Below are 11,020 nucleotides of genomic sequence, written 5' to 3' on the forward strand. Positions count from 1 at the left end.
GACAGTCGCCCCTGCCCGGGATCTGCCCCCCGCCATCCCGGGGACACCCCGGGGTCTGGTGTCCCTAAACCCAGCGGATCCCATGTCCCCCAAAACCCTCCTGGGGACACACTGAGGTCCAGTGTCCCCAACCCCCCCAAACCTCCCCGGGACACCTCGGTCGCCCCAGACTCCCCCGGTCCCTGCTGTCCCCCCTGGGCTTGGCGGAGGCTCTGCGGGAGCTCCGGGGCTCAGAGCCCGCCCGGAGAGCGCCAGATGAGGGGTTGGGCACCTAGGGGGCACCGGGATGGGAACCGGGCAGGGCTGAGGAGGGAGGATCTGGGCACCGGGGGAGATTTTGGGAGGATTTCTGGGAGATTTTAGTGTGATTTGGGGGATTTGGAGCGTATTTTGAGGTGATTTGGGGGGACTTTGGGGTGATTTGGGGGATTTTTGGGGGTGGTGGGGAAATTAAGAGGGGTTTGGGGGTGATTTTAGGGGATTTGGGGACAATTCGGAGGTAATTTTGGGGAAGTCTGGTGAGATTTGGAGTGATTTAGTGTAGATTTTGGGGAGTTTAGAGAGATTTTTGGGGGATTTAGGGGATATTTTGTGCAGAATTTTGAGGATTTTGGGGTAGTTTGGAGGATTTGGGGGGGATTTAGAGATTTCTCGGGATAGGGATTTTGAGGGTTTTGGGGTGATTTGGGGTTGAATTTGGTGGATTTTCAGGGGATTCTTATGGTATCGTGGGGGTGATTTTTATGGGAGTTTTGGGGGAAATTTTGGGGGGATTTTGGTGTCTCACCCCGTCCTTCCCTGCAGCTCGCAGGCGCCTCCAGCCCCATCGTTCTGCTCCAGGATATCACCGCTTCCTCTGGAGCACTGCGCTCACTCCGGGACAAACCCAAACCCATCCGGGTCATCACCAGGGACCTCATCCAGGAGCTTATGTGAGGGTCCCAAAATCCGCCATTTTCCCTCCAAAATCTGCCATTTTCCCCCTCAAAAATCAGGATTCTTTCACCAAAAATCTGGGATTTTTTCACTGAAAATTCTGGATTTTTTTCCCCAAAATTCAGAACATTAAAAAAAAATTCAGGATTTTTTTCTCTGAAAATCTGGTGTTTTTTTCCCCCAAAATCTTGGATATTTTCCCCAAAATTTGTGATTCTTTAGCCTCAAGATTCAGGATAATTTTCCCCAAAATCCAGGGTATTTTTCCCCTAAATTTGAATTCCCACCCCCCCCGCCCCCTCCAAATCTGAGATATTTTTCCCCGTGTCCCTGATCCCAGTCCGTGTCCCCCAGAATTCCCAGGGATCGGTCCCCGGCCTCGCTCATCATCGGTACCGAGGAATTCCACCGCATCCAGGAGGAGGCTCAGGCTCCGCGGCAGCGCACGGATCGGCTGCAGATCCTCAAATCCCGCCAGGACACGGGTTTTGTGGGCATCTCCTGATTTCCTGATCCCAAATTTCCTGATCCTTCTTTTCCCAATCTGGCTTTTCCTGATCCCGAATTTCCCAATCCCGAATTTCCCGATCCTGCTTTTCCTGACCCTGAATTTCCCACTCCCTTTTGCCGATCCTGATTCTCTGGATCCCTATTTTACTGGTTCCCGGGAATCGTGGGCTGTCCCCACGAAGTCCCCACGATGTCCCTGGGCTGTCCCTTGGCTGTCCTTGGGCCTTCCCTGGAATGTCCCCTGGGAATATCCCTGGAAATGTCACCGGGATGTTCCCAGGCTGTCCCCAAGATGTCCCCGAGCTGTTCCCCAAGATGTCCCCAGGCTGTCTCCCAGGCTGTCCCCACGATGTCCCCAGGATGTCCCCTGTCCCCACAGGAGCAGCTGTGGCAGGTGAGGAGTGTGGAGCTGGGCAGGGACGAGCAGCAGGACAGGGACAGGGACAAGGACAAGGACAAGGACAAAGCAGAAGAGGGGGAGAGGGCAAGGAAGGTGAGGATGGAACCATTTTGGAGGAATTTTAATGGAATTTTGGGGAAGTTTTGGGGGAATTTTGGGGCATTTGGGAGTCTCTAACCCCAAAATTTGATGGATTTTGTGGGGGGTTTTGAAGAGATTTGGGGATTCTGAGGGATTTGGGGGATTTTGGAATGATTTTGGGGTGGCTTTTGAGAGGATTTTGGGGTGACTTTTATGGGATTTTGTGGGGGCTTTTGAGGGGATTTTGTGTTTATTTTAATGAGATTTTGTGGGGATTTTGAGGGTGGATTTGTGTGATGATTTTGGGGTCTCACCCCATCCTTTCCCACAGATTTCAGATCACTCCAGCCCCATCGTGCAGCACCGGGATGTGAGGAGCGCCTCGGGCCCGGTGCCCTCACCTCAGGACAAACCCAAAACCATCCGGGTCTTCACCAAGGACATGGTCCGGGAGCTCGTGTGAGGCTCAGGGGAATGTGGGACCCCCAAAGGGATTTGGGGACCCTCAGGGACTCAGAATTCCCAGGGAATTTGGAGACTCAGGGAGAAGTTGGACTCAGAAGGGAATTGGAGACTTGGAGAGGATTTGAAGACCCAGGTGGGATTTGGGGACTCAGGAATTTCAGGACTCAGGGGGGATTTGGGGACCCAGAAGGGATTTGGGGACTGTGGGGAATTAGGAAGCCAGAGGGATATGGGAACCCTGAGGGGATTTGGGGATCTGGAGGGATTTGGTAATGCAGGTGGGATTTCGGGACACCAGGAGCTGTCCCGTCCCCGTGTCCCTGATCTTGGTCTGTGTCCCCCAGAGTTCCCAGGGATCGGTCCCCGGCCTCGCTCATCATCGGCACCGAGGAATTCCAGTGGATCCAGGAGGAGCCTCAGGCTCCGCGGCAACGCGCGGATCGGCTGCAGATCCTCAAATCCCACCAGGACGCGGGTTTTGTGGGCATCTCCTGATTTCCTGATCGCAAATTTCCTGATCCCGAATTTCCTGATTCCCCTTTTCCCAGTCCCGAATTTCCTGATCCCCTTTTCCCCAATCCCAATTTTCCTGATCCCGCTTTTCCCACTCCCCTCGTGCCAGGGCTCCTGGAATGTCCTGGGACTGCCCCTGCAGGAGGCCCTGGGAATGTCCCCGAGGAATGCCCCAGGAATGTCCCCCAGGATTGCCCAGGAATGTCCCAGGATGTCCTAGGCCTGTCCCTGCCTAGTAGGCTCTGGGAATGTCACTAGGAGTGTCCCAAAGAATGTCCCCAGCAGTGTCCCTGTCCTGCAGGAGGCATGCAGCCAGGCCCGCAGGGAGGAGCAGCAGCAGGAGGAGCTGCGGGCGGCTCAGACCTGCTAGGAGCTGGAGCAGGAGAGGGAGCGGGAGCGCTGGGAGCTGCTGGAGAGCGCGGCCAGGATGAGGCTGGGGCAGGAGGATGAGATGTGGCACCTGAACTCGGTACTTTCCTGTGCTGCAGGAACTTTCCCCTTTCCCCTTTTTTTCCCTTTTTCCCTTTTTCCTTTCCCCATTTCCCATTTCTCACAGCTTCTGCTGAGTGCCTGCTGCAGCTCCATCCAGGACAGGCCAGAGAAGCGGCTGCTCCAGGACTCCCATTTCCCGTTTTCCCTTGTCCCTTATCCCATTTCCCATTCCCATGTTCCACAGCTCCTGCTGAGTGCCCGCTGCAGCTCCAATCCTGGACAGGCAGAAGAAGCAGCTGCTCCAGGACTCCCATTTCCCTTTTCCATTTCCCTTTTCTCTTGTCCCTTATCCCATTTCCCGTTCCCATGTTCCACAGCTCCTGCTGGGTGCCTGCTGCAGCTCCATCCTGGACTGGCAGCTGGCGGAAAAGCGGCAGATCCAGGGGGAGCTGCGGGCGGAGGAGCAGCGCCTGGAGCGGCTCATGGACAGCAAGCGGGAGAAGGAGCTGCAGCTGCAGGACGAGCTGGAGCGCTGCAGGAAGCTCATCAGGTCCATGCTTCCTTTTCCTTTCCCTTTTCCTTTTTCATTTTCCCTTTGCCTTTTTACTTTTCCCTTCTTTTCCCTTCTTTTTCTTTATCCCTTTCCCCTTATCTCTTTTTCCTTCCCACATACTTTTTTCCCTCCTCTCTTTTTCCTCTTCCCTTTCCTCTTTCTCCTTTCCCTTTTCCCCCCTTTCTCTTCTTTTTCCTTTCTCTTTTCCCTTCTTTTCTATTTCCCCTTCCCTCTTTTCCCTTTCACCTTTTCTCTTTCCCCTTTCCCTCCTTTTCCCCTTTTCTGTTTCCCTTTCTCTGTCTTTCTCCTTTCCCTTCCTTTTCCCTTTCCCATTTTCCTTTCCCCCTTCTTTCCCTTCCTTTCCCCTTCCCCACCCCATGCGCTCCACAATTCTGGAACCAGACCTGAACTTTTCCATTCCCAAATTCCTGAATTCCCAAATTCCCAAATAATTCCCGAATGCTTTCTGAATTCCCAGCAGCAAGCTGGAGGTGCTCCAGCAGATGGAGGAGCAGCAGGAGCTGTGGGCGCTGAAGGCTGAGCAGAAATTCCAGGAGGGCCAGAGGTTCATGGAGCACCTGGAGCAGATGAAGAGGGAGGATCGCGAGGTGGGAGATTCCCAGTGGGAATTTGGGAATTCGGGTTGGAAGGGTTGGGGCAGTGCAGGGTGGGATCGGGTTCTGGTGGCCTTGGGGACATGGTGGCATCAGTAGGAGGGGACACGGAGCTGCTGGGGATCCCAGGGACTGAGGATTTCGGAAAATGGGAATTTCAGGGAATGGGGATTTTGGGGAATGGGAGTTTCAGGGAATGGGGATCCCAGGGAATGGGGATTTCAGGGAATGGGGATCCCAGGGAATGGGGGTCTCAAGGGAATGGGGGTCCTAATGAGGGGGATCCCAGCAGTTTGGGATCCCAGGGAATGGGGATCCTGATGAGGGAGATCCCAGGGGTTTGGGACTCCAGGGAATGGGGATACATAGCAAGGGGATCCCACGGGTCTGGGAATCCAAGCAGTGAGAGATCCCAGGGAATGGGGATTTCAGGGAATGGGGATCCTGACGAGAGAGATCCCAGAGGTTTGGGATCCCATGGAATTGGAATCTATAGCAGGGCAATCCCAGGGAATGGGGAATCCCAGGGGTTTGGGGGTCCCGGGGCATGGGGGTCCCATGGAATTGGGATCTCCATGGGAAGGTGGGTTTTGTGGAGCTCTGCGGTGACGGGATTTGTGTCTCCATGGTGTCCCCACAGTGTGGCCAGGCCTGGCAGCAGCAGCAGCAGCGCAAGCAGCAGCTCCTGGCCGAGATGAAGGCAGTGGTCACAGAGAACCAGCGTCTGCGACAGCGCGACAGGGAACGCGACAGGTGAGCTGAGCTGTGGGTCCTGGAGGAGCAGCGCCAGAAGCGGGTGAAGGTGGGGCTGGCAGGGCACTGTCACCACCTCCAGGCTCTGTGACCTCCCCAGGGTACTGTCCCATCGTGAGGCACTGTCCCCTCCCCAAGGCGCTGTCACCTTCTGGGGCTTCATCACCTCTCCAGGGTGCTGTCACCTTCTGGGGCTTTGTCACCTTCCCAGGGCTCTGTCCCCCACCATGTCCCTGTCACCAGCTGATACTCCTGTCCCTGTCCGCAGCTGAGTCTCTGTCCCAGTGTCCCTGTCCCCAGTTGTGTCACTGTCCTTGTGTCCCTGTCCCTGCCCTCAGTAGTGTCCCTGTCCCTGCGTCCCAGTGTCCCTGTCTCTGTGTCGCTGTCCCCAGCCATGTCCCTGTCCCGGTGTCCCTGTCCCCAGTTGTGTCCCTGTTCCTGTGTCCCTATCCTGGTGTCCCTGTCCCTGTGTCCCTGTCCCCAGCGATGTCCCTGTCCCAGTATCCCTGTCCAGGTGTCGCTGTCCCCAGCGGTGTCCCTGTCCCCAGGAGCAGGACACAGTGCTGGAGATGGAGCGGGCGCAGCTGTGGCAGGAGTGGCAGCGGGAGCTGGAGCGGTTCAAAGCGACGCAGGAGTACGAGCAGGGCTGGCACCAGGTGCAGGTAGGTGGCACAGCCACATCTGTCCCCTCCCTGGGGTTCTGTCACATCCGTGGGGCTCTGTCCCCCAGTTGGGGATGTCCTGGAGCAGTGGCACCAGGAGCTGTCCCTGTCCCCATTGTCCCCAGTGTCCCCAATATCCCCAATGCCCCCAATGTCCCCAGTGTCCGCTGTCTCTGTCACTGTCCCCAATGTCCCTGCAGGAGGCTCTGCGCTCCAAGTGCAGCCAGGAGACGGCTGAGCAGGAGTGGCTCTGCCGGGAGCTGTCCCTGTGTCCAGTGTTCCCAGTGTTCCCAGTGTTCCCAGTGTCCACAATGTCCCCAATGTTTTCAGTGTGCCCTGTCTCTGTCCCCAGTGTCCCTGCAGGAGGCTCTGGGCTTCAAGCGCAGCCAGGTGGCGGCGGAGCGGGAGTGGCGGCGCCGGGAGCTGCAGCGGGAGCGGCGCCACCCGGAGCTGCTGCAGGAGCTGCAGCAGGGCCGACGTGAGCAGGCGACAAAGCGGCGACAGCAGCTGGCACTGGCACTGAAGCAGGAGCGCCGTGACTTCCTCACCCTGCTCAAGTGGGTGGCACTGGGGGTGGCACAGGGACAGCTGGGGGGTTGGGGACACCAGTGTCACCCCAGGAGCTGTCAGATGTGACCACATGGTTCTGGCAGGGTCCCTGTGCCATCCTGGTGGCTCTGGGGTCACCAGTGTCACCCCAGGCACTGTGCAGGCCATGCCCAGGGGACGGTGTTGTTGTCCTGGAGCCAGGGACATCATGCCAGTTGTGCCCAGGGGACTGTGGCAGTATCCCCGTGTCCCCACAATGCCCACCAGAAGCAGCTGGCCTGGGAGCAGGACCAGCTGTGCCAGTGTCCCTGTGTCCCTATGCCAATGTTGCTCTGATGTCCCCATGTCCCCAATGCCACAGCTGTGCCACTGTCCCAGTGATGTCCCTGTGTCCCCAGTGCCCAGCAGGAGCAGCTGGCATGAGAGCAGGACCAGCAGCTGGCCTGGGAGTGAGTACAGCTGTGCCCGTGTCACAATGTCGCAGTCCCACTGCCCCAACGCTAATGTCCCAGTATCCCAGTGTCACGCTGCCAATGTCACAGTGTCCCACTGTCCCAGTGTCAGTGTCACAGTGTCACAATGTCCCCCGTGTCCCCAGTGCCCAGCAGGAGCAGCTGGCCCTGGAGCAGGACCAGCAGCTGGCACGGCGGCGGGCACAGTGCGCCCAGGCGGAGGCGCTGCAGGACCAGATGTGGGAGTCGCGACAGCGGTGACAGTGCGACAGAGCCGCGGCCATCGAGGAGGGACAGTGGGAGCTGTCAGGGGCACGGGAGCAGGCAGAGCACCTGGCACGAGTGGGAAAGCAGAAACTGCAGCACCTCAGGTGTGGGGTGGCAATGTCACCTCCGATGTCACCTCCTGTGCCACCTGCTGTGGCACCTCTGGCACCTCTGTCACTTCCTGGCACCTCCTGGGACCTGTTCTGTCACCTGTGCCACCTCCTGGCACATCCTGGCACCACTGATGTCCCCTCTTGTGTCACTCTGTCCCCTGCAGGTACACTGAGGTGCCCAACAAGTACTGTGCTCTGGTGGAAAAGAAGGCCTGGGGCACGGCCAGTGCTGCCACCTCCTGCTGCCACCATGGTGCCACTCTGCCACCTCCTGCTGCCACCCGGATGCCACCTTGTCACCTGCTGATGCCACCTCCTGATGCCAGCTGCCATTCCCCAGGGATATGGGGGACATTTCCCCTTTCTTCTTCCATGGTTTGAACCCATTTTTTCTCCCTTTTCACCCATTTTTATGATTTTAACTCATTTTACCGCTATTTCAACCCTTTTTGATCTCTATTTTTAACAATGTTAATCCCTATTTTTAACCACTTTTCATATATTTTAACCCATATTTATCCCTATTTTTACTCTTTTTAATTCCTATTTTATTCTTTTTAATTCCTATTTTTAACCAATTTTAATCCCTATTTTTACACAATTTAATCCCTAGTCTTACCAAATTTATCCCTATTTTAACCCATTTTCATCTATTTTTAACCCATTTTAACCCCATTTTAAACCTTTTTATCACTTATTTGGAACCCTTTCAAACACATTATCCCAATTTTTAGCTCATTTTAATGTGTAGTTTTAACCCATTTTAAAACCCATTTTTATCCCTATTTTGCCCCATTCTATCCCTATTTTTACCCCTTCTTATCCCTACTTTTACCCATATTTTATCTATTTTTACCCATTTTTGTCTCTATTTTAAGTCCTTTTAATCCCTATTTATCTCCACATTTTCCCCATTTTATTCTTACTTTATAATTTTTATAATCCCTACTTTAATCCATTTTAATCCATATTTTTACCCATTATATCCTAAATTTTGACCCCAATTTTTAACCCTTTAAGCCCCATTTAATCTCTGTTTTTAATCTTTTAAATCTGTATTTTATACCTATTTTATCCCAATTTTTACCCTTCCTCCACTTTTGGGACCAAACCACAGCTTTTGGGTTCAGCTGGGAGCACTGGTTTAAATTGGTTTGAACTGGTTTATTTCCATGGGTTGTTTTTGGTCAGAATTTGGGGGGCAGACATCATAAGGGTGGGGGTTGTATGGGTTGGGTGAGGGGGAGACACCACAAAATCTTCCAGATTTGGAAAGGGGGGTGCTTTTTGTGTAAAAAATCCCAATTTTCCACCCAAATCCGGCATTTCCAGGAGGAAAAATCCCAATTTTCCATCCTGGTGGGGGGGCAGGGGGGTTTGAGGACAGGGGAGGGGACAGGAGGGGACATGGGGGGGACACGGAGGGGTCACGAGCTCTGCATCTATACGGTGTCATAGGTCTCCTGGTACCCCGGGCTGAGACTCTGTGGGGAGGTCAGGAAGGTTTTGGAGGGTCACTCCTCTGAGTGACAGCCACCCCCTGTCACCCCCCACAGTGTCACCCCATAAATGGTTCTTTAAGGGGGAAACCACAAATCCCAAACACCCCAAATCTCAGCCCTTTAAGTGAAAGGACACCCCAAATCTCACCCCATAAGTGGGAGGACATGCCAAGTATCAGCCCCATTAATGGGTGAGGACCCCAAATCTCAGCTCCAGAAATGATTCTTTGGGAGGGGGACACCTCAAATCCCAACCACCCCAAATTTCACCCCATAAATGGGAGAGACACCGCAAATTTCACCCCAAATCCCAGCCCATTTATGGGGGAACACCCCAAATACCAACCACCCCAAATCTCACCCCATAAATGGGGCAGACCCCAAATCCCAAACACCCAAAATTTCACCCCATAAATGGGGGGGACCCCATATCTCACCCCATAGATGGGTGAGGACCCCAAATACCAGCCCATAAATGGCTGAGGACCCCAAATCTCAGCCCGTAAATGCTCTGGGAGTAACCTCTAAACCCCAGAGATGTGCTTCCTCTCCAGCACAAACCCTGCCCCCCAAAAAATCCCCAAAAACTGCCCCCAATCCCCTGTGTGACTCACGGCATAAATGGCCTCTTCCTCCTTCTGCCCGGGAACAGAAAGTGAAAGGGGATTTTTGGGGGATTGAGGGGGGGCACAGCAGGGCACCACCATCCCCCAAAGCCCTCCCAAACCCTCCCTGCACCCCAAAACTCCCCAAAATCCTCCAAAATTCCCCTCCCCTCTCTACCTGCTCAGCCGCTCTCCACAATCGCTGTGTCATGAACTGGGGAGGGGGAAGACAAAACCCAAATGAGGGAAAAAAGAGGGAAATGGGTAAAAATGTGCGGGAGGAGGAGGAGAGGAGGTCTGGGGACCCCCCAAAAAAGGGGGGTTCGTGGGGCTCACCCTGAGGCAGACGTAGAGGCCGGTGAGGATGAGGCTGTAGAGGAAGAGCTCGGCATCCAGCAGATTTCAGGTTCAGCCAGGGCCCCTGCGGGGTTTTGGGTCAATTTTATGGGGTTTGGGGGGTCTTGGGGAGTTTTGAGGGATTTTGGGGTTCCCCTCTGGCTCCATGTATCATCCCGCAGGTGGCACCAATGGTGCCTTGAGTGGCATCAGAGCACCCCCACCCCCCACACATGAGGTTTGGGGGAGTTTGGGTTGGTCCTGGACCCCCCTGGGTGCCTCCCCAGCCCAGAAGCACCCCAGGGGGACCCTGGGGCACCCTAAAAGTTAAGGGAGTGGGGAAGGGGCTGTGACACATCACCAGGACCCCAAATCCCCATGACCCCAAATCCCCAGAACCCCAAATCCCTATGACCTCAAATCCCCAGAACCCCAAATCCCTGTGACCCCCAATCCCCCGAATCCCAAATCCCTGTGATCCTCAATCCCTGTGACCCCAAATCCCTGTGGCTCCAAATCACTGTGCCCCAAATCCCTGCGACTCCAAAACTCGTGCCCCAAAACTCTTTGACCTCAAATCCCTGTGACCCCAAATCACTGTAAATTAAAATTCCCAGATCCCCAAATCCCCCGGGACCAGCAGCAAACTTTTGAACTTCTCTCCTTTGCACGTGCACTTTTGGTCCGTTGGTACTTATCTGAGTATGTCTGTCAGTCTTGATAAGCTTGGAGACAGAGAAGCCACTTTATCTGGGTTCTTTGCATCCCTTGGTCTCCTCTGGTACTGTTCGTTATGCAAGAAGCTCCAGAAGTTTGCATTTTCCTATGCCCTTTGTATCATGGAAGAGGTTTCTTAAGTAAAAGATTAAAATTCAACACACAACTCTACAAGATAAAATTTAAATGCTTAATTCATTTTGCTAACTCAAGTGAACTCCAAAAATCTCTATTTCACCTGCGGGCCCCCCACCACCTGCCTGTCCTGTAGAACACGTGCAGGAGGGAGGCTCGGGGCCGCATGGGGCTGTGGGTTCTGAGGCAGCTGAGATTCAGGGGGACCCCTCGTTGGACTTGAGTGGACCCTCCAGCACTGGCACCATGAAGAGCTCTGGGAAGGAGATGGGGGGTGGATGGCACATGACCTTGAGTCCACTGTGAAGGGGCTGTGGGGGTGCTGAGGTGTGAGGTGCTCACTGTGCACTGTCACTGCCACTAGTGCTGACTGCTCACCATTCCAGCCAGGAGCCTCCCTGGACATTGCAATGATGGCGGCTGCT

At 54.7% G+C, this 11,020-nt stretch overlaps 1 long non-coding RNA gene across 1 annotated transcript; it reads right to left on the reverse strand.

The window, feature by feature from the left end:
- Positions 1 to 7,185: 7,185 nt before the first annotated feature.
- LOC135288360 (uncharacterized) lies at positions 7,186 to 10,813 on the reverse strand. The gene is made up of 4 exons (XR_010351511.1): positions 9,744 to 10,813; positions 9,586 to 9,621; positions 9,417 to 9,440; positions 7,186 to 8,784 (listed from the first exon to the last, which is right to left on the reverse strand). It is a non-coding gene; the product is annotated as an uncharacterized LOC135288360 (long non-coding RNA).
- Between the last annotated feature and the right edge of the window lie 207 nt (positions 10,814 to 11,020).

Source organism: Passer domesticus, chromosome 32 (genome assembly GCF_036417665.1).
Source record: "Passer domesticus isolate bPasDom1 chromosome 32, bPasDom1.hap1, whole genome shotgun sequence".
Taxonomy (NCBI): domain Eukaryota; kingdom Metazoa; phylum Chordata; class Aves; order Passeriformes; family Passeridae; genus Passer; species Passer domesticus.